At 50.9% G+C, this 26,531-nt stretch overlaps 1 long non-coding RNA gene and 1 other non-coding gene across 5 annotated transcripts in view; both read right to left on the bottom strand.

The window, feature by feature from the left end:
- Positions 1-721: 721 nt before the first annotated feature.
- On the bottom strand, positions 722-793 carry TRNAW-CCA. The gene has a single exon. It is a non-coding gene; the product is annotated as a tRNA-Trp (tRNA).
- A 12,463-nt stretch (positions 794-13,256) lies between these two features.
- The window catches only part of LOC109317738, a 53,520-nt gene continuing 40,245 nt past the window's right edge, over positions 13,257-26,531 (bottom strand). For all 4 annotated transcript variants that reach the window (XR_002103106.1, XR_002103107.1, XR_002103109.1 and 1 more), the window contains 2 exons: positions 14,856-15,077; positions 13,257-13,594 (listed from right to left, as the gene is read on the bottom strand). This is a non-coding gene — a long non-coding RNA (uncharacterized LOC109317738). The remainder of the gene's footprint in view (positions 13,595-14,855; positions 15,078-26,531) is intronic.

Below are 26,531 nucleotides of genomic sequence, written 5' to 3'. Positions count from 1 at the left end.
TTCCAAAGCTTTGTGTGTGCATGTATGTACAGATGTGTATTTCCAAAGCTTTGCATGTGTATGTACACATACATGCATGTGTGTGTGTGTATGTGGGTGCCTCTTTCCAAAGCTTTGCATGTGTGTATATGTACAACATATATGTATTTCCAAAGCTTTGTATTTTTTCCTAAAGCTTTGCATGCATGCACATGTACACGTATTTCTTTGCATGCGTGTTACATATGTATTTCCAGAGCTCTGTATGTGCATGCATGTATACATATATATATATATAGCTTTGCATGTCCATCTATACAAGCTGTACATGTAGGCATGTGTGCCTCTTTCCAAAGCTTTGCATGCATGTGTAGGTACACGTGTGTATTTCCAAAGCTTCGTGTGTATGCACATATGTTCTGTTCATGCACATGAATGTAACGTGTGTATTTCCAAAGCTTTGTATGCACATTTTTCAGTTTTGCAATCGCCTCCAAGTACGCGTGTGCGTCCCGTATGTGCATTTCCAAAGCTCCCTGGGCCTGTAGTGCACACACGTACACGCACATGTATTCCTCACGCTTTTTCCGTGCGCACGGGTACAGCTCTGTCCCCCGCAGCACTGACTCCGGCTCCCGGGACACTCTATGGCGGGACAAGCCCCCCCCCGCCCCGCCAGGACCGGAAGGAAATGGGTGGACCCCCCAGCACAAAAGCAACGCCCCCCACCGGAGGGGAGCCGTGACCCCGACGTGATTCGAACACGCAGCCTTCTGATCTGGAGTCAGACGCGCTACCGTTGCGCCACGAGGTCTGGGAAGCGCCACTTCCAGCCCGCGCCAAGAGGCTGCGTCAAACGCCTGGCCTCGCGCCTGCGCACTGCGCTCCTTTCGCGCCACCAGGAGACACCAGCACCTCTCCCTCCCTCCGCCCCGGGGGCTTTCAAACCACCCGCCGCAGGCAGCCAATCACAGCCCGGCTCTGCCCCTTGTGGGCGGTACCAACTCGGCCTATGGGTATCATGGGGGGGTCATACCACTCACTATCTCGAAGGCGGGGGGGATGCACCTTTCGACCCGGCGGTACCATTTGCAGCCCTCCGCGGGGGTGCTGGTGCCTTGGCTGCACTGAGCTGTGCCGGTCTCAGCTGTGTGTCCCCAGGGTGCGGTTCTCCAGCCTTAGTTCTCAGCACAATGATGAGCTTTTTTTGTTACTCCGTGCAAGGTTTGCAGCTGCAGGGCGCTGTCTTTGTGAGCAGTGCATGAGTGAGGCAGCTTGGGTGCCCCACGGAAATGACGAGAGCCCCCCATTGACAGCACAGTGGAGGCCAGGTCTTAGCCATCACGTTCCTGGAGGGGGCATTCAAGCAGCGATGCCTGTCACCCCCTGGACAGCAGGGATCTGGACCGTGGGCGCGCCTACCCACGTTCATTCGTGCGCCCTAATTACGGCGGATACCTCTAATAAGAGACACTAACTGAATGTGCAGTAACGAGCCGTGCACAGCAGCGCCAGCGCCCGGTTTTTCAGTGATGTCGACACGGCGCAGTAGGCGACTAGCGCGGTCAGTAACCGCCACGCTACTGCGCTGTGTTGTTGCGCTAATGCGCACCTTGGACACTCAGCACCCTGCTTCCTCCTCACGTGGGGGATAGTAGCAGCCTGACTGGAAATGCTTGCACGCTCAGGCTCGTGCTTTACAAGTGTTGCTTTGCACCCCTAATCGGGCGGCCCCAGGACACACATGGGTCTCGACTTGAAGTGTCATGGCGAGGAGATGATGGGCCCTACGCTGCATCAAGCTGGGCAGTTGTTCGGCTGATGCAACGCAGGTGCTTTCCGTGGGACTAGTTCAGGCTGGGGTGCTCAGCTGTGTCATGTGCACCGTGGGGCTCCCCTGCTCCCGAATCTCCGGGCCCCCGGGGAGCCCCCAATCCCAGCCCGTGGAGGTGGCACTGAGCCCCAGGGTGCAATCCCAGCGTGGGAAGCCGGGAGGAGGGGGTGCTGGGCCCCGGGCCCCGAGCCCAGCAGGAGGGGAGCAAGCCCAGTTGCACGGCGGGTAGGAGTGGGCAGGGCCGGCCCACACCTCCCATCTGTCCCACAGGCTGAGCGGACACCTGGAGGTCAGGCCCCGGGGGTGTCAGACTTGCCCCTTTGCCTGTTCATCTGCTTTCCCCTTTACAATGCCCATCTCTCTCTTCTTGCTAAAGCCGAATCGTGCCCTTGGCCCGCGGCCCTTGTTCCCGCGGTCTCCGCTCAACATTTCTGCGCGCAGCGTGCCCCTCCAGTCCCATCTGTAAAGCCCGGTCTCACTCCGAGCCCGCCGTCCAGCGCAGGTGTCGCCGGCTGATCCGCCGGGATGCTGCGGAGCGTGGGGTGGGACCTGCCATTGCAGCGCCCGGTTGACAGGAGGGGTACGAAGGACCGGGAGGGCGAAAATCCCGAATCCGGCCCAAAAGACAGCGGCGGGAGACCCTGTAGGTGGCGCCTGCTCACCCTGCCTCGGCTCCTCCCCAGCCCGGGAGGAACCAGGTGCCGAGCAATGCGACAGGAAAAACAGCAGAACACGCCGTTCACATGTTTGCATCAAAACTGTCAAAATAGTTCCTTTCCGGCAGGGCGCAGGCTGCTGCCAGCTGAAACGACGCAGCATAGCTGTGCCGCTCCTGAAGCAGTGGCGCCCCTGGAACCGAAAGCGCGCGGGCCCGTGTCCAGGAGGGGTCGGATTCGATCCCCCAGATGCAGACCTGCAGGTCTGGGATGATGGCGACAAAACAGACGCGTTGCAATGTGGGCACAGGGACCTCCCAGGCCGTGCCCAGTCCCCTGTAGCTGCCCCCTGCCTCCTGTCCATAAGCGGAGTGAGCTCTCCGTGTGCCAAGAAGGTAGAAATCTTGCCTCGATTATAACATTCCCACGGCATGGGTGTCAAATTCCTGCAATTCCAGGCATCTTAGATGGCCCCTTTCAACTATACCGTCCCAGCACCTCGCAGCTCGAACGCATTTATTCACATAACACTCCTCGGGGGCTCAAAACCCGGAAACGGCTTGGCGCTCGTGGAAGAAGTGTGGGCTGGAGAATGGAGCTGACCCCAGGTTTCCCCACTTCACTACAAGCTTCCTCTGGCAAACTTTGTGGCCTTACAGGTAACCTAACCTACTCCCTAGCTGGGTAGCAACCTGTTCTTTTCCTTTCGTTTCAAATGTCTGTTGTGAAGCAAATCTCATTCCCTCCGCAGTAGCTTCCTGTGTTAACTGTCTCTTCCTGTACGTGTCTGCAGAATATGTGACCTTTCCAGCTTCCAAGCCTGGTTTTCCCTGCCCGTCCTTCCACTGACTTCAGTGAGATTTGGATCAGGTGTTGGTGCTCTGGGCAGTAGATCCTTCACTAAAGAATCGCCTCCGAAGGCAATCCCCTCTGGCTGACCCCTGGACCATTTTACAGCATTCACTAGGTTCCCAATACAATTAATTTGGCTATTAAAGAGCCACCCCCAGTGAGTAATGTTTGCCAGATGCTTGCATGCAAGGGCAGTCCTTCTTCAGACAAGTGCTAGCTGGCAGGATCCTTGTTTGTGTTGGTGCTGGTCCTGTTCCTGTATTTTTATCCCTTCTTACATTTTTTAAGCAGCTACTGAAATGCTAGCTGGGAACATGAGAACATAGGGCTGCGTACTGCTTATTCAACCCCACAGGAGGCCCACTTAGGAAAACATGACATGTTTACCCTTCTTAGGATTCGTTTTCCAGTGTCGAGAGGACAGATCCTCTGTTAGCCGTTGTGGGGGTTATGTGTATCAGTGCAAAATGGATGGGGGAGAAAAGCAGCTAGGCTGCAATGCCCCACTCAGAAAAGGCCTGGTCCAAAGCCTCGTGGAATTCAGTGGATCGGTGGCGACAATTTACATCCACTTTGCAAGGACTGAATGGTTAATGAAGGCACAACAGAGAGAGGGAGAAGGCCCTGGAGCTTCCAATGTATTGGGAAGAAGACAGGTCTTCCTGATCCTCAGACATGCCCATGTGACAGGTAGTTTTACAGGCCTGGGGGCCACCTTGAAAGACCCTCTCTGGTACTCCCCCCCAAGGTCCTTTGTGCAAAAGCTATGCTCAAAGTGCCCTCCACAGTTATGCACCGTGCGAGAAGGGCTGTGGGGAAATGCGCTCGCTGCTGCTTTAGAAAAGCTTGCCATTCATTTGAGCAACACCCTACTTTGTTTGCATGTGATGGGATATAGTACGGAGCGATTGATGGATCAGTCTTTGCTGGAACTACCATTGCCATATTTGGGATTCCCCCTAAATGATCCCCTTTCCACCTTGCTTTCTGCAGCCTCTTTCCCACCGGTGTGCCACTGCCCCTCTGTGCCCCTCTCGCACCATCGTGCTTGCAGTAACCTCTCGGCTCAGTGAGAAGACCACCGACGGCTCACTTTGTCAATCAGAGCAATAGATAAAGCAGCAACACGAAGGCACAAAACGTAATTCACCCACTGCAAAGGGATATAATAAAATCTGTTTATTATAGCAATTAGCATACCTGCTTTCCTAAGCATGCTTTTACAGTTAGAACGAGAAAAGTGCTTACTCTGGGTGCATAGATTCAAGAGATGTACAAATGAACTGAAACAAAGCCATTTAGCTGCTTCCAAAAGAGGGACCAGGCAGTAAAGAATATTAATCAGCAGGAGACAGATCAATAGGCGAGTATTTCAGTGCAAGATACAGTCATGATATGCATCTATAATTTATAATACAATCTTGTAAACTAGATATGTTACAGCAGAAGTCATTTGGTTCGGTATATTTACAGCCCTGGTGCACCTGTGCGGGGTTACAAGAAAATGACCTCAGACATCATCACCTGAAAGTTTTACTGCGCTGGCTGCAAAGCCGTCTCCCCAGCTCAGCTCACCAGGCTGAGCTAGGTCCTCAACTGGTATAACTCAGTTATGCCCCCATGGACCCAGTGCTACACCACGCCCTCAGTACTTCCCGATGGGTGCAGAGAGTGTCTCAGCTCCTGCTGAAGAGAGTAGGAGAAATGGGGGGATCTGCCTCTCACAGAAGGCATCCAACCTTTTATAGAGGCAAGCAGCTCATAACAAATGGCCCGCATGGCACTGATGCCCTACCAGTGTTTTCTTCCCAAAAGGCTTGTACAATTCGGAGGGTGTACATGGGTTAGAAATCTGTATAACTGTTTTCTCAAAAGATGTATATAGTCTTTTTAAACAAGTCACACTAAGGATGTGGGGAAAATATTCCCAAGGCCTCAGTCCTGCAGCGTGATGGGCACGGGTGCCAGCATGTCCCATTGCAAATGCGTGGATGGACCCATCTGCCCACAGCTGCGGGACGGAGCCAGGGACATGCTACCAGTTTTGAAAAACCCCTCGAAGAAAGAGATCCGTTATCACAGCTTCAGTTACTTCCACATTTATGTTGAACTCAGCTGTAGAGTTATTAAGCTGTTGCTTATTATAGTGCAATCTGGTAATCGTACAAAGTTGTTTCTCTGTCCTGCTTAAAAAGCCTTTGGCTGCAAATAGTACTGATATTCCAGGAAACAGAGTCATTGTTGTGGGGATTTTTCTGAATATCATTATGCTCTCACTGGTGTTGATCTAACTTCAAAACACCAGCAAAAGAGAAAAATGGGGGTGGATTTAAAGGAATCAGCTTGAGAAAGGAGAAAGCTCACCACGTACCAAAATACCTGATCTCTAGAGATCTATAAAATCCAGACTCTAAAGCAGCTGTTCTAAAAATTTTATAAATGTTCGTCTTAGGTAGGAAATATAACAGCGAGTGAATTGTCTGCTCCGCATGTCTCTATATACTCTTATTCATGAGTTTTGCATTTATTTTCTTAAATGTACAGTACTTTACAAGTAGTATGGATGGCTTTTTACAGACACCCATTACCATGCAATAATATACAAGGCTAACCTGGTCTTCTGTCTCTCTCCAAAGTAGAGAAAAGTCATTTATTGACATCATGAACACAGACTAAAAATAGCTGGTTTCTATGGCTACTGGGGCTGGGAGACTCCTGAGGAACATGTCTGGCTAGGTCCCTTTATGATAAAATCCAGACAGTGAAAGGGAAAAAACAAAAAAAAAAAAAAAGGACCAGAGAGGGAGGCTTCATACCTTGGTCCTCATTAGGATACGCCACATTACATTACACTGATGTTGCAAGGGCAGTCTCAGACCTTTCAATGAACGGATAGTCACACATTTCAGTGGCGCTCTGTCGAGTCATGTTGTGGCAGACGGGGCTCTGTATCTTTTAGATCCTGATCCAGCAAAGCCCCTAAGCAGGCCTGAAGGGAGAGGGCCTCCCCATTTTGCACCACCTTTGCTTCCTGCAGTTTGTTTCCATGACTTTGCACTAGAGCTAGGGCTGAGATGCACGCACCCGCTTCCTCGGGACAAGTGTGAGGGTGCTGGGGCCCACGGCCATTTCAGGCTCATTCATGACACATATTTTTGCAAACACTTGAACACACAGACAGACTCTCTGGATTTCTGTCGGCACAAACAAGGGTAGGTTATAACCTTGTCTGTGCATCTCAACATATAAGAAAGATCCACACGATGACTGGTTAATTATCAGTGGTTTAAATCCATGAGATGTAGAACCCCTATGGTCACCTTGTTTTACAAGGCGACTGTGCAAATTACATACAGATACATTCAATAAATATACATTGTATTTAACCATCCTTCTGTTACTCTTCAAAAAAAAAAAAAGATACAAAAATGGTCCTGATCCCCCAGTCCTTACTTAGGGGAAAATCTCTATTCAGCTCAAGAGCAAGGTCTGCAAATGTGGGTCAGAAGGCTATTTTGCTGATGTGCAAAAGAGGCCAAAATCCTATCGCATGGCTAGCAATTTTGGGTGCCCAACTGGGCACTCTTATGGGGTCTGGTTCTCAGTACATGCTGAATACCCACCCACTGGAAATAGGGACCTGTAAAGTAGGATTGTTGCCCAGACAGAAATCATCAGTCACTTTTGAACATGTTGACCAAATATTTCTAGGATCCCATGCTGATTACAGATCAATGAGATGGAAGGTGTGAGCCAGACTGTGCTTTGCAAAATCTCCTATTTCTTCCCCACCTATCTTCAATTCTTCCTGTACAGCATTATAAAGAGCTAGATAATGGAGGCACCAACCAGACTGGGGGAAAGAAAGGACATTTAAAAATAATCCTATTATCATAACACCTTAGAAAGGCTAGAAGTGCAAAAAAAAGAACAAGGAACCTGTCCTTTGGTGGTCTTTAAAGAGCATAATTCTTTCTCTGGATACACACTGGAATGCAGAAATCACCCTGGTTATAAAAAGCACACTGATATTTTTCCAATCCATCTAAATGCCAAAAGCCTGTGTTCACAGAGTGTTTGGGTGGAAGACTTAAACCCTGTTATAGAATTAAAAAAATAAGATTCCAGCTTGATATATTATAGAGATGCGCCTATGTGCATCTGATAAGATTAGGTTATGTGCCTGCTCTTTTCTGCACATCTTCAGTAAAACCTTCAGGAATATGCTACAAGACAAGAGTTCAATCTGCAGCTTTTTTTCTTGGCTTCCCTCCTACAATTTGTGCATATTCTGTACCCTTCCAGCTCACTGCACAAACATTTTCTTCATCTTAAATCAGTGCAGTGAAAGTTCCCTTGGCAAGACCAGCTCTGTCGAGAGCTTGTCTGCCAATGAAAAACATCTTGGGATAAACTCCCCCAGGCCCAAACCCTCTCTCACTCACAACACACACACACACACACACACACACACACACACACACTTTTTGGTCCCCTACCCACTTATTATCATGCAAATAAACATCTGTAGTCTGCTCGGCTCCAAAGTCAGTCAGTATTTACAACGGGAATACACTGCCTGTCTTGGAAGTTAGCCGGAGGCAATGCTCTGGTTATTTTGATCATTAAAGCCGTTTCCCCCTACCTGCACCACTGGCATCACTCCAGCCTGGAGCAATTAGGATCAGGCAATCTTGGTTTCTTTTTCATTTCAACCAGGCACATCCTTAGCTCCATCAAAATGGTGCAATTAGAACAACAGCAGTTTGCACCAGCTAAGCATCCAGCCCTTGGGCTTGAAGGGGCTCTGCCAACTACTTAGGTAAAATTTGGTGGGGGGGGGGGGAAAGTGGTAGAAAACATCCATGAGCACATCACTCTGGAAAGTTCATAGGTCCTGAACAGGCTCATCTGGAAAAGCTGTTTCCAGGCAAGAGCGTTAGACAATCAGTAGGGAGCGCAGTCGTGGGGTTTCGCATCACTGCCTGCTACCTCGCCGAGATGAGCAGATTTGTCTGGTTTCGAATATATCCCTCCATTCTCATTTAGAGGAACTTGGATGGTTTCCTTCACTGTAATAGGATTAAGGGTGGATTATTTCTGGTGGGAACAAATGCATCTTTCAGGCGCATAATATTCATTTTCTTGAAGAACAATGATGGCAGTGAGCATCGCGCCCCTGTCGGAAGCTGTGCTGGGAAGTTACGCTGCGGGTAAGGGGCAATTTAGGGAGAAGGTCCGGGGTAGCTAGGATGCCTATTGACGCAACTGTGCAATACAAACAAAGAAATCAGATACACTCCTAAAGCTACATAAGAACTTCACCAAGACAACTGATGGTCAAGATGCCTCCATTTTTTACTGCCTCTGTCCCTAAATAGTGGGGTGGTTTTGAATAGGTTGTTTACCTGCTCCATGCCTCAGTTTCCTCTCTGTGAAACAACAGTAATGATGCTTCCTTTGTAAAGCACCCATCACATGGCTGGGGATAGCTTAAGATGAGTTTTCAGCTCACCCAAGACAGAGCTATATACCTTTTCTTTCATGTCTATAGAGGAGCAGCTCGATAAATTTCTTATCAGCATTACTATTCTTCATAAGACTGGTATTTCTGGAGCACCACTGAAATGCAGCCAGCGCTGGGGTAGGAAGCGGGGGAAGCCCGTAATCAAGCAGGAGGCAGCTCAGGTTTGGAGGCAGAGGGAATTCTGGACAAGGAAACAAATCCCGTTCTGATAAAAAATGCCAGGGGTTGGGCAAGTGTATGGGAGAGAAGGAGCGAGCATTTGTACTTTGACAAGAGCTGTCAGCTTTCCAGCCTTCACAGTTTTGGAAGCATACGGTGCCCTATTAAAATGCCGCCACTGGAAAAAAAAATCTAACTTCTTGCCCACTGCAAATTTGTCAAGTGGAAGATAGTTGGCAGCACCCACTTTCAGCCCGGACGGTTAGCAAAGAGCAAACTGCCTGGCAAATCAGACTGTTGACAAGTTTGCTACAGAAAAGCGCCAGGCTGCAGTCTGCTGGGAAATGATGTGGAGACGAAGGAACCTTCAGCCATAAATCTGGAGGTCAAGTCATTACGACGGGAGAATCAAAAAGCACCACGAGCCATTTATGAGCACAACAGAGGTCAACGCAGGAGCAAATCATTTTGCTCAGAGCCACCGTGGATAACGTATTAGCACTTCACGATCTAGCTATCCCCATATGGGGACCGCTCTCTTTAAAAATAACTGCAGCTTGAACTTGTACCCATTCAGACTGTACTTGGGTAATTTATTGCATTTTCAGATCACACACACACACACACACACACACACAAAGATAAAGATATATGGCAGGGTGGAAAGTGCCTGCCTGGTACTACATGTTTTACATATATCAGTATCTAGCTAGGAGTTGCTCACTGGAGAAAGGAATATCCATTTAATAATTTTACCAGATTATCCTGATAAATTCCCCCCCCTTATTCCAGTGAAAAATGTACACTGCAGCAGCCAAGGCCTACCCACCAGGTGCTGATGAACCGCAGCAAAGGTGGCGATGTCTCGACCGCCTACGTATCGGAGTCGGACAGTCCAGCGAACTACTGAAGAAGTGGGGCTATGCTGTTGGTTCAAGCACCTGTGACTGTGGCACAGAGCAGACTACGCAACACCTGCTGCTTGAAGGCACGCGTACAATGAATGAGCACAAGCGTGTGTAACACAATGGTCAAATGTGGTGGAAAGACTCGAGCAGAAGAAGAAAAAGATTCCAGTCAAGAAATTGGGCCAACCATGACACGAGCTCCAGGTCAAGGAGATGAGTTGATAAGCATGGGGCTCACCCCCTAGCTAAGCTGGATACAGTCAATAAAGCCTCCAAGACTTCTGCCTCTGACTTCAGCTCCAAGGAATCCAAAAGTTCTCCAGGAATCTGAGGTCAGTCGACCTTCATCTGGAGGAAACGGCTGTTGCTGGGAGGACTACAGCTGCGATGAAGCCAGGCTGTGCCCACACGCACACAGGTTGCTAGCACTGGGATCACTCAAATGCACTAGCTTAGACTAGCTCCTCCTTCTCTGTTGGCAGAAGGCTGGTATAACCTCTGGGGTCCGTGGGGCAACTACCGCTCGCAGCGCTGTACCATCATGCAGTGATGAGCCCTGCTAACCTGGAGGGAAATGCATGGTGATGAGTCCGAACCCGGGAGCCAAACACTTGTTCCTGCCCGGAGACTCCCCACCGTGCTAGCTGTATGTTGGCTTGGATTACAATTACAGGTGTGCCCCAATCTGGAATATGGGCTGCAGGTTTTCATTAAAAATCATGTTTCCTATTGCTAGTGGCAGCTGCCACGCATCAGCCAAAGGTCACTTAGGACGATGGCTTCCACAGGCGTTCAGTCTCTGCGTTCATCTTTTGCATCGTTTTCCCTTCTGCTTTATTGGGGCTATAATAAGCATTGTTAAAACCACCTAGGTAATTCAGGTATCCAAGCCAAGAGAATCTGGGTCTCTCTCTCCCAGGCAGCTTTGAAAGTTGCAGGCTCAGTCTTTACTGATGAATGTTACCCCACGACTGGAATGAGATGAAAAGCAAACCACTGGTTTTGGTGCTAGGCTCCTACAGAGTCAAGATGTAGCAAAATGATCACCATTGCAAGCTGGCTCTGACATGCCAAGGATCGTTAAGGAGGGAAAACACCTATGAAAGAAGCATCTGTGGGGCTACCCTGTTACTTTTGGTGCTAGACCTGCTTGAGGCTTTGTATTCATAAACAAAACAGCACCTTGTTTGCACCTCTTCCTCGGGCTCAAGCAGGGAAAAAGTGCTTTTGGCCATGTGAAGTGTCCAGTCTGATCGACTTTGCAAGGTTAGGTGCTGTTTGACCCCTCACTATGGCCTGATCCCAGCTGTTTTCTATCTCCAGATGTTCTTGGAGCTACACCTTTGAAGTGAGTCAGTTGTAGAGCAACCCTGATTCCTGGCACCCAGCTAAGACGATGTAAAACCCAGCAGCTCACCTGGCTTCACACATCCCCTGAGATCTCCTGTGTCCCTTTTTAGAGGCCGTCCTTGCTGGGCAGAAATTTCACATAAAACCCATCAGATAAGAAAATAATTACCAGGTCCGGTGTGGTTGCCAGCCAAGCTATCACTTCTTCCTGAAAAGGGAGCTTGTCACCAGCATATACAGCTCCATTTGGCAAGTGCAAATCTGGCCTTGTAGCCAGGGCTAAAGTGCTGGAAAGGTCATGGGGCTTCATGAGCTGGGGAAGGATCTGTTTTCTGAGTCTGCACATCTTGTTTTTCTGGAGGCCAGCTCCTCAGCTGGGGTCAGTGTGCACTTCCACTACGGTTAACAGATCTACCCAATTCATACCGGCCAAGGAGCTGGGTCCTGACGTTGCACCCATCTCCATTCCCCGGGCAGGAACAGTGAAACCTGTCTGCCAGAGACCCTAGGCCAGGGGCTTTTGTCGCTGGCCTCTCGGAGAACAGCAGGGACACCCGTGGAATTAGCCTGGCTTCAAGTCAGTGTGGAGCGCAAGCAAAATTTGGCCCCTGGCTCTTCACACTCACAGACAGGCCTGTTGCTCCTTATCAGATAAAACAGTGTTTCAAGCAGAGTCACAGCATTCACCTGCCAAGGTATTTCCCCTGCCTGAGAGCCCTGCTCTCCCCACAGCTTCCCCGGCAGCCTGCCTGTCTCTCGCTCCCTCTGTCACGTGCTCAGCTCAGGACCTGCCAGCGATGCTCAAAAGCAGCAGCAGCCACCTCTGCATGCTTTACTCCGACTGAAAAAGGCCACTGTCACCGCGGATGATTTGTGACCCTCCTCGCTGGGGCACTCTCCCTGAGCCACTACGGAGGGGAGGCCGGACCTCCAGCAGCTGCACAGGCCATCCATTTTGCTGATGGCAGCCAAGGAGTTAAGGATGCTGAATTAAGTAGTGCTGAGCCTGAGTGACGAAATCTGCCTCTAGACTTTCAGGGCCAGAAGGGGGTTGGAGTAGGGGAGGTGGGAACAAGCCCGTTTCCAGCATTACTGCCGGACAGCCTTTCTGCGGGAGGTCCAAAGGCCCAATTCAGAGCTCACTGGAATCGAAGGGAACAATCCCATTGACCTCAAGGGCCTTGACTCGAGGAGGAGGGAGCATCACCTAGCACAGATGCTGGGGCTCGTTTCAGTGGGGCGGGGAAGGGAGTCTGTCTGCAACGCTTCCCGAAAGGCACGACACCCAGGGAGTTTCCATATGGCTTCAAGAGTAAGTAGGAAGGACGTCCAGACAGGCAGGGAGGGGAAAAGGGGCACTCTTTGACCCAGCAGCACTGTTGAGCTAATGGCTATCCCTGGCTAGGATGAGGCCACGCCAGGAATGAAGCTTCGTGTTTGGACCAGACCACCCGGCAGAGCACAGGCTCTCTCCCTGGGGGCTCCGATCCCGGGGGCGGCGGGGAACGAGCCTCAGGAGGGCACGGCCATCCTTGCCTTTTCCGTGTCACTAAACAGGAAGAGGGCCCCAGCCAGGTCCCAGCCAGGTGGGAAGAAGGCTCCAGGCTGGGAAAGGGGAAAAACCCGAAAGCCGCTGCTTTGGCGAACACACGCGCGTGCTAGAGATGAGCGTGAGCTCCCAAGCTCGGAGCTGGGGCCGGTTCCAGACTCCCTGCCCTACAGCATTCAGGGATTTGGGCTTTGGCCCATTACAGAAAGCGCGCCATGGGCACATCCAGCACAACCACTAGCATAAACCCACACCGGGCTTGCTCCCACAATTTCGTCGGAGAAGCTCCAGACTGGCACAGCTGGAGGGGGCAGAATCAGAGCCCGGGGCCCTTGCACCTCGGACGGCTGCTCAGCGCGGGCGGTTGGAGCATGCGACGTCCCAGAGGCGTGGGGACCTGCCGCTCACGGACACAGACATTTGCTTGAGGGTTTCTAAAATAAAAGGGCGGGGGGAAGGCAGCTTGTTTGTCCTGTCAGCAGAGAAGCGATTTAAAACCAGGAGCCCAATCCTGCTCTACAGTTACACCGGGGGAGCCAAGGGCAAGATTTGGTCCTTGATTTTAAACTCTGCTCCAGCAAGCGTCCACAAGGACTTACTAGAGTGGGCCGAGGGCGGCGCGCTCGCGAGCCCAGCACAGGGGCGGCCGTTGCCCCTTCGCGGCGCAGCCGTGGGCGCTCAGGCCGTGTGGAACCGGCACGCCGCCCGGGATAACGCCTGCGCGCGTCTCTTCTGTAAGGTCACGTCTGAGCTTCGGCATATTCCTCGCCAGGCGAGTCTCTGGGGACAAAGATGGACGAGAAAGAAAATGAGAGAAGCTGCAAGATAAGCGTGTCAGAGCAGATGAAGCAGCTCTCCCTGCATCTCCCCAGCCTGCACCTGACGGTCCCGAGAAAGCCCCTCGCTCACACCCCGGGCTCACCTCCTCCTGCTGGGACATCTTCCTGAGCTTATCCATCAGGGGGGCGGCGCAGGACAAGCTAGCCCCTTTGGGAGCATGGAGCCAGACTCCCTCTCCCCTTGCCCACCCCAGCTGTGGCTGCAGCGTCTCCGCAGAGCCGTGTGCTATGATTAGAGGACTGCGGCTGGAGCCGGGTCCTCTTTCCCTTTACCGCAGGAGCCAGACCTCGGCTTTGCCCAGGGAGTGGCCTTCCCCTTGCTTGTGCCGATGGGAGGGTTTCACAGGGGGAAGAGGAGGAAACTGCATCTGCTCAGCTGCAAAAGGTGTCGCGTAACTGGGCAAGCGACTGGCCTGCTTTTCAGGGCTGTGTCCCAGCACCTCCAAGGACCCCCTGGGAGTGAAACATTTACTCTGCATCGGACAAATCAGTCCTGGGCTGGCCCCAGTAGCGTCTGCTGAGAGGACACAGCACGATGTTGCCTGGACCCGCGTTCAAGCCGCACCGTACCTGGACTAATTCACTCTGCCGCTCAGTGCAGCTACGTAGCCAGCCTGCAGCCCGGCCAGGGACCAACAAGTGCTGTGGACTGTTTTCCGGTCCAGGAGTCTGTGAAGCATGCAGGACTTCAGGAGGGCACTTGAAACCCAGGCTCTTAATGCTAAAAGCATGAGCTGCTGCCACGTAGCCTGCAGGACTGAGGGCCAACTCATTACAGGCATGTAGGCACCTACTTTCTAATGACTTGACCGGGTCTTAGGCACCCGAACACCTTCAAAACAAAACTCCAGCTCTGCACCCCCGTTAACTAGAAGCAGGTGTCAATTCAGGGACCTCTTGCGTGGCCCACACGCTTGAGGGGACAAAGACGGGCTGTCCTAGGGTAGACCTGGACTGCCGCTAGCTCTGAGTGCTGACAGCCTGGCCCTTAGGAGATCAACAGGCTGGTTCCCTGGCCTAGCACGTGCATGCTTTTCTTCCTACTTATAGCTCTGTCCCCAATGTAGCAGGGGAGCGAGGGGCACAGATGTGTTGGGGACCCATCTGGGTGGGAGCCCATGCCTACAGAGATCAGAGAAGAGCAAGCAGAAGCCACTTTCCCTCCAGGATAGGGACCTAATCAAAGAGTACAAGCATCCTACCAAGGGAAAGCCAGAGCTGGGCTCCTGCGGTGCGGCACCGGGACGAGCGTGATACACGCAGGGCGAGGTTTCCCTTCCGCTCACACAGACGTCTCCTGCTCTGCGCTGGGCTCTTCTTTTTTCCTCTTCATCTTGCAGAAGCCGTGAAGTCCGCAAAAGCAAGCGAAGGTGAACTGGGGCATCACCAAAGGCAGGCTACGCCCAGAGGCATCCACAGGAGGCCTAGACAGGGACGGGGCAAGGAAAGACAAAGGGAAGGCTTGTGAAATCAGAGCAATCCCTAGCAAGCGGTCGGAGGGTAAGTGGAAGAAATGGGCCGTCACTACTTCCACGTGCAGAACGGATCCCAGCCACCTGACACACGCAACGTCCCCAGCAGCGTCCGCCCGCCCTCCCCACTGTCAGAGGCCCCCAACCACCTGCTCCAAAGTTCCCTTCCCAGTAACAAGGACGAGGGGATTGAGCCAGACGCAAGCCCTTGCAAAGAAGCCTATGATTCGCTGTTCCAGCAGGGACAGAAACGTAGACAGCTTGCACAGTCTGCTGGGCTAATGTGCATTCTAGTGACCCCAAGCTTAGGCTCATTTAGGAAGATCTAACCAAGCTTACCAATATATACACAGCAACAGCAGTTACCGCACAAGGAGAAGCAGCTGATAGCACAGCTCAGTGTCTCTGGGTCCGTTTGCAATGGAAAAAATAATGCCCCAAAGCACACCCCGCATTATGGACTTGCAGCTCCAGCAGCTGCAAAATGTAATTATGCAAATGAATGCCTGTTTTTAAAGTTACAGCAACAACGGCAGCAACAAAAACCCAAAGTGTCAACTAACGCCCAACCTACCCTTAATTTCCTTGTATTTTAGTTCTTAGCCTTTGTACATTTTGCAAGTGGCTGACTCTAGTTCTGCCTCCTGAAAGGGTGGCTGCAATAATACATGTGCTAAAGCGGGAATCTGGGATGCATGGCTTGTATAGCTAAATGTCCTGAAGGAAGCTTCAGCAGACACCTTGCACCCCACCCTGCCCAGTGCGGAAGGAGGGTTATCCAGCGTATAAAACACAGGGGTGAGAACCTGGCCTTTGAGGTGTTCTTCCCAATTCTGCCACTAAATTGCTTTGTGAACCTGCGTGAGTCACTTAGACCCTCTGTGCCTCAGCTTGCCCATCTGCAAAATGGGGATAAGGCGATTCATCCAAGCTTTTGGACTGAGCAGTGGCAAATGCAATGTCAGTGTCAGCACCAGAGAATCGAGTACCAACCATGATTAGCAGCGACTCATACTCCCTGCTGCTAGAGAGCTGCTAATCAACACCGGCCTGGTCCAAACACCCTGTACCACTGCCGAAGTTCAGCCCTGGGCCCGTCTCTCATACCCAGGGGAGACTTTAGAAGAAAAGCAGGGAAGTCGCTTTTCACTCCATGAAAGAAGCTGAACCAACGGGACAAATTACTGCTCTTACGTCCCTATCCCCCAAGGCACATTAGCACGTACCTACTAACTGCTCTTTTTATCACGTGCCTAAGCACTTCACTGGGTCAGGGCCATGCCGAATCCAGAGTAATGACGTGGACTGAGAGCAGGATATGGCCCAAAGGAGATGCTGCAGGGGAAAGGGTAAATATATTTCTTTAAACAAAGCCCATCGGCTTATCTGACAGCCGTGGCCAGGCCCCAGGGCTGCAAAACATCCCACACTGGCAATTACCGCCGCAGGACGAAACAGAGAGACGGCAACTCAAATCCCTTTCGGAGCGGTTGCTTTTCAATGGCTCAGCTGGCGCTGGGGGGCACTGTGAAGCCCCTCGAGGCCAGAATGGACGCGTGACCTCCGGACTTCAAACGCCGCCAGTGGGTATTCATGAAACCCCTCCGCCTGCGGCACAGTCAGCGCTACGGGGCGATGAAAACTGCATCACTCCCATCCGGTAACCTGGGAACTGGGTCGCAATTACCTGCTGGGGCTGGCTTTATCCTCTCCGCTCCGGGCTGACCTTGTCTTTTCAGAGAAGGCCCGGCTCGCTAATATAAAGCAGATGGCAACAGAGGGATGTGGCCCATTTAATACACTCCTGCCTTCGCCCCCTCCCTCCCCTATCATTTAACAGCCTTCTGTGCACCTGTCTAGCAGGCTCCCAAATTAAACGCGGCTACCTCTGGAGCTCACGAACCATGACAACACATGCCTTAGTGAATCTTCTGTGCTCAGTCGCGGCAGGTCTGCGCATCCCTCTTTCTGATGCTGCTTTTTATCATATGCCTGAGAAAAGGTTTTCTGAGGTAACAGCTGATGGAGACCAAAGTGACACCGGGCAGGACGCTGCCTGAGTGCTAGACGTGCGGCTCCCCCTCTCCGTGCAAGCCCGGTGTGAGAGAGGAGCGCTTTGCAGAATGGGTCTGCGAGTCATGGAAACCGGCGCGGGAAGAGAGATCCGGGGATAGTGTCGTGAGCCTTGCATTTGTAGCAGGACAGCGGGCCTGATGCAGGCAACAGCATGCATCCCTTTAGGCCAGCGGCACCGCACCAACCTCAGTTACTGCTGAGTTACACTGGTGGAAGGGAGAAGGGGATCATACCCAGGGAACCCGCTACAGACAGTGGAACAAATCCTGTCCCAGCTGCCATGCAAGTGAATGGAGACATGTCCATTGGACCCTGCTGGGGTCACCTGCACCCTCTCGGGTGCTGCTAGGAGGTATGCATCTGGCTCCTTGGGCATCAGAATGGGCTCAGCGTTTGCATCAAAGAATACTTCTGCAAAGGTAGAAAATTTCTGCTCTGAAATATCTCCACTCAGCGCTGGAGATGGACCTTAGCATCAGCCCTGGTTCGGGCCCACATTTTAGGGGGTTTGAATCTCTCTGCTTCCACCTTCTGTGAGCTCGGCACCAGCTCAAAGTCCTTCCCCAGGCTGGTTATCCTGGAGACCTCCAGGAGGTTACATTTTTTAAACTATTTAAAAGCATTTCAACAACACAGCATTAATACAGGAGAAAGAGAGCTGGGTGTCTTTTGAGGACATTTAGAAGTCGATACCGTTCCACCGATTTTCATCAGCGAAGGCTCTTTTCCCCAGAGAATCAGGGAAAACGAAATCCAGCCCATAATACCTGGCAGAAGCAAGTCCTGGAAATGGGACTGTCTCAGAGGTGCACCTTTTTTGGCAGCAAGTTGTGGGCACGTGTCAAAGGCAACCTTCCCTAGCACCACCATCTCCAGGGGAATTGCAAGGGACACTGCCTGCCGAGGTAGAAAGCTGAAGTCACTGTGAAATGAACCCGCTGCCTAATTATTGCGCAGTTTTCCTGCACTGCAGCTGAGCGAGAGCAACAGAAATGAGTGGTATTCACCACCCGGGGAAGCAGGGGAAAACTCACTGACGATCAAGGAGATGGAGCCAGCCCAGCGGAGGAGACGATGAGCTCATGTGCTTCAGAGCCCGGGTCTGACCGCTGGCTTCATGAACACCGCTGAAGTCAATTAGATTTGGGGTCTGATCCAAAGGCTGCTGAAGTGAATAGGAGTCTTTCCAGTGACTTGGATGGTCTCTGGATCCAGCCCTATATGAAAATACAAGTCGGCTGGACCCGATCCCAACACTGTTATCCAGCTGGGAAGTGGCCTGCCCGAGAAGCAACCAACCCTACCACCAATGGGGCTGCACATCGAGCACAAGGTTACTCCATCCACGGGCAGTGGCATCAGACCCTGACCCAGCGTGAGCCAGGACCTCAGGTCCATTGGAAAGACCTGAAACATGGCTGCTGCTTTCCAGTTTGGACCACAAAGCCAGACGGCTCAGTCTGCCCTTTGATCATTATCTGTTCCAGCTTTTTTCCATGCACGGTACTGCTGTTCCTGTTGTTGTGCTTGTTGCTTGTATTGCTGCAGGAGCATCTTGTGCTGGGCACGGCACAAACACAGCACGCTTACATTTGGGCTGCCCCTGCTCAGAAGAAATGGTTGTGGATCAGCGAAAAGCCTGATTTTGTTCAATGTTTGTATGAGAGCTGTGGACCTGTCTTTCCTGACTGAAGAGCCAAATGAACCCCTGGTGTCAATCTTTAGAGACTCTGGTCACACCAGGGATAAATTCAGCCCTTGCATTTTGTAAAACCTGGTCAGCTGCACTTAGCACACAAGCTACTTATTATCACCAATACTGCCACGGGCCCGGCTGTACCGAGTGCCGCTGCGTAGCAAGGTGTTGCTGATGGACACAGACAAAAGGTGAAAGGAAAAGCAGAAGAACCGAGGGGCTTCCCCAGTCACGTCAGGGCTTGCAGCAGGGCCGAGAACAGCATCCAGGGCTTCTCCAGCTCACTACAGCGTCCTGCCCACGAGCCTGAAAACGTGGCTAGGATTGCAGTCTGGAAGAAAACCAGCAGAGGTGTGCAGCTGAAACATCTTTAAAAAGTTGGGTCTCTATACGCACAAAGCGGATCTTGCCTGGAACAAGCAAAATCAGTGCCTGTTGTCCCACCAGCGTTTCCATTTGCAAAGTCCTGCTGCGCACGATGGGCCAGAGGCTCAGAAAAGGCTCTGGTGAACCTGACTAAAGCATCCGAGTCCTCTGCTCCAGGCAGAGGGCCACCTTGACGAGGATAAAGACCCATTTTAATCAGGTTGTCCCTGGAGATAGCAAACATTTAGCATATGGTCTCGAACACAGCCACAGACGTTCCTGAGGAACTGACTTCTCCCTGCCTAGCAATCTGCTGGTATTTGCCAACTGCGCTCTGCAGCTCAGCTCCACGGGCCACTGCCAAGAGCAGCAGAAGCTCGATCCCTTGACACGGGCGAACTTTGGACCAGGGCACAGGAAGCCAGGAAGACAACGGGCCAAGTGCTCAGATGCTGTAACCTGGCCCAGCTCCACCGAGGTTGGCAGCTGTGATTCTGGCCCTGCGAGAGCGTTGGAGGAACCGGGGAATGACCAACAAGGCAGCACTAAATCCCAGAGACTGTGCGACTGGGCTTTGCCCACAGCCCAACTAATCCATGGCGGGAAAACCTTCCCCCCACCAGAAACCGGCTTCAGGGCCTCATCCTGCTTCTGTTCAAACTGGCAACTTCAAGAGACTTTGATGGGAGCAGGATCAAGCCTCCGCTCAGACGAAGAAGAAAGGAAGGCAGACAGACCTAAACACTGCTCAGGGCTCTTGCCGGACACCAGCTGAGCGCCGCAGCCATCTGCATGTCAACCTAGTAACAGGGGGTCCTGCAGCTACTACTGCTCTCAGCACTCAGATCCAGCAAACACACTCTTCTTCCAGCAGCGCACCTTGCAAGCCATTTAAGGCAAGACTCTTCTCCTCTCGGGCAGGGTTTTCTTACTAAACAGAGGATGATAATTCCTCACCAGACCTCACAAGGGGCTCTGCAAACATTTGCAAAGCACGTCACAGCCTCCCAGGAGAGGGGCTACAGGATGTGCAGGCTGTTGTCTTCAGGGGGCCGCGTGTCTGAAATGGATGGTACCTTTTCCCTGCTTCCGATCTCAAAGCAGGATCACTCCGGTTCTGGACTAACCCCCACCCCACCACTTAACACATGCACCCCAGCACCCCTGGAGTACCTTCATCCTGCACTCCTGGGTACCAGGGCAGACTCATTTAGCCACAGGCACAGAAGCAGCATCAGAGTCTGGGAGGTCTGAGTGTTAGGACCCCAACTTCCATTATGGAGCTATTGATGTATTTAGGGAAGCTTGTAGCATGGAGGCTTTTTAAACTGACCCTCTGCCTCCAATTCAGGAAGCAGACAATGATGAACGAGCCTGGAAGAATAGAGGCAGCACAGCTGAGCCTAACGCTCCTGTTCTTCTTGAAAAGAGAGAAAAAGGATCTTGAAGGAGCAAGGAATAATTAAAAAATAAATGAACTGCTTTGGGTAGCAATGACAGAAGCCTCGCTTGATTTGCAAGAGCTGGACATGCTTCACAGACCCACGCTGCCCTTTCTATTCAAGGGAGAAGATCCTTTGGATAAAACCCCGTGCAGCAGAGAAAATGCAGAGAGCATTAAAAATGTAAAGCCAGAGAATTCTCTTTAGTCAATCGCATCACCCCGGGCCGTGTTTGTCACTGTCACCATGATGAATTGGGAGCTGTCTGAAATCAGCATGCTCACTTTAATAATGTCACTTTCTCTGAGCCCTAATAAATGTCTTTCTGAACCAGCTGGACAGAACCTATTCCTTAGACCAGCAATTACCGATTTCACTGGGTTTCGCTTTTCAGCCACGGCTATTCTTACCAGCCAAGTCCAGCTGATGAAATGGGAAATCTTTATTCCAGCTCAGACCTTCCACGGTCTCCTTTTCAGTCCCTTGCAGCTTTGTGGCAAAAGGCAATTGGAGCAGGGGCTGAGAATTGCAGCTCTCAGGCTTTATTTCCAGCTCTGCCACTGACTCACTGTGTGGTCCTGCCAGAATCAGTGCTCTAAAGGATTAGCCCCAGCACTGGGGGTTTCTGCCCCGGGAGAGGTGTACTAGGATGCACCAGTGCAAGCCCCCTTTTTACGCTGATGTGACCTGTGTAGGGATTTGTACCAAAGCAGTAGCCAGGGTGGCTATGCTGGCACCAAAACCTGCCCTGCAGAGAAATCCTCAGTCCCTTGCAAGCACGCCCCAGAGGCAGAGTATGGCTTAAGAAAAAAAGCTAAATCAGTCTGAGATCCTGGCTGGAGGGCTGATTCTGATTACTTGTTACACCTGCTTTACAGCCATGTAAGTGATAACACCAGGGGCAGGATACTAGCAAACGGGGCCCAAAGGAATACATCCGGCGTTGCACTGCTGGGGCTAGGGGCTTGTTCACACAGAGAGTTATACCGGTACAAGCTACGGTGGTGCTGAAACCAATGCAGGAACATCAGGAATTCCCCTGTTGTCCTTATTCCCATATAAAAAGACCTTTTTCAGTATGGCCGATGTACCAAAGATGGTGTTGCTTTAGAATGGGTTTAAACTCAACTGAGAAAGGCCGCCCTTATTGCAGAATAAGTGCATTTATATCAGGAGCTATCGCAGTATAATTACAGATATAACTGGTAAAACCTTCCCGTGTAGACAAGCTCTGAGATGAGAACCACCCTAAGGATTTTTATCTTCCATCTTATATTATCCTCTGCTCCTGAGCAAAATAGGCGTGACGCCCCCAGATCAAGGTGGCAGCAAAGGAGGAACAGGCCCCTACTGCCTATTCTTCACTGGAAGTCATGGGACTAAATGCAGCGCGGCCCACGGGAGTCTTCATGATCATTGTGGCACCATGTACAGTGACTTTTGAAATGGCAAATGTCAAACAGAGTTGGTTTTGAGCTTCACATGAGGAAGAATCAGGTGAGCCTGTTTTCCATGCGGCTAAAGGCAGAATGGCACTGACAGGAAAGGTTTGTCGTCGCGTGTCACCAGCCTTTTAGCAGACCTGGAAAAAGACTGGCGGAGAAGGCGTCATTGTTGCCAATTTTTTATGCCACTCCAATTTTGCTTTTCTGAGAAATGTAATCAACTTAAGCTTTTCATTCCCTCATTGGAAAAGTGTCAAGTTTTGCATTTTGCACTCTGAATTTCAGAGCTACATCTTGGCTCCCAGCATGTCAATTCTTCCTGGGAAATGGGTTCATTTGCAATGGAAATCGGTTCTTTCTTTTTGTGAAACATCTGTGAGATGAGGCCAACTTTCTGGCGAACTGGCTTGCTGCTGGAAGGGGCCAAAACACTGGGGACACGAGAGAAGGACCTGGAGAGAATCAATTAGTGTGTAAGGAAATGCAAAAAAAAAAAACTCATCTCAAATGTTAAGTCTTTGCCCTGTCTTTATGTAGATTCTCTGTTTTTTAGAGCAAAGTTTTTCAAGAAGGACCTGTGATTTTGAGAGCCCAGCTACAGGAACCTAGACAGAGCCCTTGCAGTGTCTCACGATGAGCACCCAAGAAGTTGGCTCCTTAGGTAACTGTGAGCCCTGCACACAACACCCAGGCATAGAGGCCAGTTAAAAGTTTTCTTGCTTTTTGTACATAGAGATGCACGGACCTGTGGACACTAGAAAACACAGACCTGGATTCAAATTTGTCTGGGCTGAAGTTTACTCTGGAAACACATCCAGTCACCTGGGATTTCAGATGCTGCTATAGTATAATGCACACTGTGGCCTTAACGAAAATCCCAGGGATGGACTCATAGCTGCCTATGCCAAACCCTGTCGCACAAATTAAAGGGGCATCTATCATTGTCAGCTATTAGCACTATAGGGCCTATAGCACATGGCTGAGCTATAATTATCTTAACCAAGAGAGGGCAGTGGTACACGTGCACTAGTGCATGCACATAGGTGCACATGCGCGCGCGCACACACCACTTCTCCAGACTCAGTATACCCATTGCTGTATTGCTGACTAATTTTACCATAGGAGCCAACTCCATATCTGAAATTATTAGTTTTTTCATGTGCCCTGGATGGCTCTCCAGTGAGAACCAACCAAAGGTGAAATGCAATTAAGAGGAGCCTCCATAATTAACACCTGTATATTAAAAATCCCCCAAATTTAAAAAAAAAAAAAAAAGCGCAAACCTCAGAGCCTGGAATAGAACTAAATCACAAAGAAGCCCTTTCCCTTTAAGAGGAGATAATGAACAAGAGAGCTAGTTCTTGGCCCTGTATGTTTGCAGAGAATCGCTAATTAAAACATTGCTTCTGTAAAGTATGCTGATTCCATTGATTCTTCCCCCCACACAGTTAATTTGCTGCTAGGAAGGCAAAGTCACAAGGGTCTTCATTATAAAAATTTCACTGGCTGCAGCTAATGGTTGTAATTAATAGGTGCAATAAATTTCAAATGGCCAGCCAGGGTGTTCATTAGTTTCAGGCTGACTCAGCACCGCTGGGGTAGCCTGTTACTTAATAACCCATTTTCAAGCAGAAGGGGAAGAAAGGCATCCCGTGGTATAACCGATAGATTCAAATCTCTCCATAGAAATCGGAGCCGAGCAAATCGTTTTGTTGTCCCTTTCTGTCCCGCTTATGAATTGTCTGAGCAAAACTCAAGAGGCGTGAAGTTACTTAGCAAGGCAAATGGCGCCACGTTTTCACAAGAGCTCAGCACCCACTCCACTCGTCAAACAAGTGGCTGGATGTTGCGGTGAGACAGAAATGCCGAGGGCTGAGTGCGGAGAACATCCAGCCCCTAATTTCTCTGCAACCCCATGCCCCAAAGGAGATAAAATGCTTCCCTGCTCCCACCCAGTCTGTCTTGCCGATTCAGACGGTAAACTCGTTGGGTCAGGGACGGCCTTGCACTCTCTATGTACAGGGTCTACCATAAGGAGACCCTGGTCCCAGCTGTGGCCTTAAGAGACCACCGTGATCAGCGGTTCTCAACCATTTTAGACTCAGGGCACCCCTCAGGAGACTCGAAGCCCCCCTCAAAAAATGCCAGCTCTTGTCAACTACAGAAGAATATCAGCAACTGTTCTGTTAACCAACTCAGAAAGACTGCAGCGGGACAGAGTGTTTTTAACACTCTGGATTCCCATTTGAAATGCTTTATGAATCACATTTGTGCACCTAACCTTGCATGGCACCCCATGGCCCCCTTGAAAGGATCTCAAGACCCTAAGGGTGCTGCAATACCCTGGTTGAAAAATCACTGTACTAAATAAATGCATAATAATAATAGCAATACTATGAATCCGGGCTTGCAGATAGGTGGCATCAGGATCAGCCTGGACCATCGCAACGGGGACTTGCAAGGACAGCCAGGTAACTTGGTCCTCACTGTACTTATACCAACAAATGAGAATGAGGCCAGAGGGGAGTTAAAACTAGGCTCTCCCTGGACTTCTGTCCATTCACACAGAAGCATCAAACTGGAAACAGTAAACCGACCTGCCTGGAGCTAAAAACCGGTCTAAGATTCGTCGGGCCGTGTCTGGTGACCCCCAAAACTAACAGGCGTCAATGCAATCCCTGGCTGAAAAAACAGCTCAGTTTGTACCAAACCCATGCCAGGGAAACTACTGCAGTCACACCAGGATAAGTGTGCCTGAATCCTGATCTCATGCTTGCTGAAGGTAAAGAAAAGCCCCCCTGCTGACTTTCAGAGAGTTATAGATGAGGCCCTCAATGATAGTGGGAAGACTTTGCTAACTAGCACAGGTGGGAATATTCCCCACAGCCCACCGAGACCCAACAAAGCAAGACTCAGTTTCTTCTTCATCTCTCTCCCTGCAACATTTTCAACTGCACGCGAGTTAAATGAGCTCGCAGTGATTGAGGGGAAGGAGAAGCAGTCTCTTCCTTCATTACCCAAACGCCATGGCTTTAATAAAAAACAGCTTTTCACTTCATTATCATCCAGCTGTAATTAAAATATAAATAATTGCTGCTCCCTCCCGCGAGTCATTTATCATGTTCTCCAGGGAAATTGCCCCTGCTTTGGGGACTGTCTATCATGTGGCTAGCCAACCCAGCGAGGACTGCAGAGCTCCCAGTTTGTTTGGTCCCCAGGAGAGGGCTTTGCCTGCACCCCGAGTAGAAGGCAATTATACTGCCCCAGGAGCAGACAGTGATGTATGACACAGACAGGCATCAGCCATATTGGACTCCTTTTTTCTGCCGGTGTAAGGCCAATTGCATGGGTGAACATTCAAGCAGGCCCTCCCTGTGCTCTGCAGTGGAGATCCCTGCAACAGACTCCCCACCCAGCCATCCTGGCTGGCATCTGGGGGGAGAAGTGCAAAGTTTCTGCTTACTGCTGCCCAGAGGCAGAGGGAATAACAAAGTCAGAGCTGCCCTGTGCAAACCGCTCGTGGGCAGCTACTGACGTGGGCGGTCTATGCTGAAACACAGGGCCCTTGCCTTACCACCCTGCAGGGCCACGCACACCCACCCGGCATCCAGCTTGCAATGAGTATTGGCTGGGATTTAGGGCATTACGCACCTGATTCCCATTGAAAGTCAATGGGAGACAGATGCCTCGCTCCCTAAATTCCAGCCCTCACTGGTAATTACATGGTGGCTTGATGAGCTCTGCTCTTCAGCTCCCGGGAGCTCTGAAAGGGATGGACATTACTGGGATAATCTGCCTGTCTCGGTGTCTTTGCAGGGTGGGAGGCAGAGCAATTATAACAGCCGCAAGCTGGAAGGGGAAACAAAAACGTCCCTTGAGCTTTTCAGCAGTCCCCCTTTTATTGAGGATGAGATTTACAACTCAGTCCAAGGGACCGAGATGCATCTTCTGTTCAAGGCTTTGGCAGGTATGTGTCCAAGTCCACTAGCCTGCTTGGAAAATATTGCCTTGCGTTTGTCAATCCCACCACCTGTTGCATGTAGCTTGGTGATTATTTGATAACTGTGCCAGCAGGATTAGCTAGGAAGCTTTGATGCCTCGTATTTTAGGAAGCTGGATTACAGGGCCCAGGCTGGGGGAGGCAGAGACCCGCTATCTCCCACGGCTGTGTTCAGAGCCATGGACATCAATGCTATTGAGTTTAACTGAAGCCCTGGAAGACCAGGACCCAGATGTTTGCCTGCGGTTGTGGGCCACGAACTCCTACTCCGAGATTCTCCCAGGGCCAGCCCCACTTCCGGGAGGGCTGGGTATGAGTCTAAGCTGCCAATCCAAACACCAGTGATATTTTGGATTGCTGGAAATCTGCATCGGCCCAATG

Source organism: Crocodylus porosus, unplaced genomic scaffold (genome assembly GCF_001723895.1).
Source record: "Crocodylus porosus isolate Cpor-Errol unplaced genomic scaffold, CroPor_comp1, whole genome shotgun sequence".
NCBI lineage: Eukaryota > Metazoa > Chordata > Crocodylia > Crocodylidae > Crocodylus > Crocodylus porosus.
The sequence above is the reverse complement of the archived record's forward strand: the minus strand, read 5'-3'. Positions and strand labels throughout refer to the sequence as shown.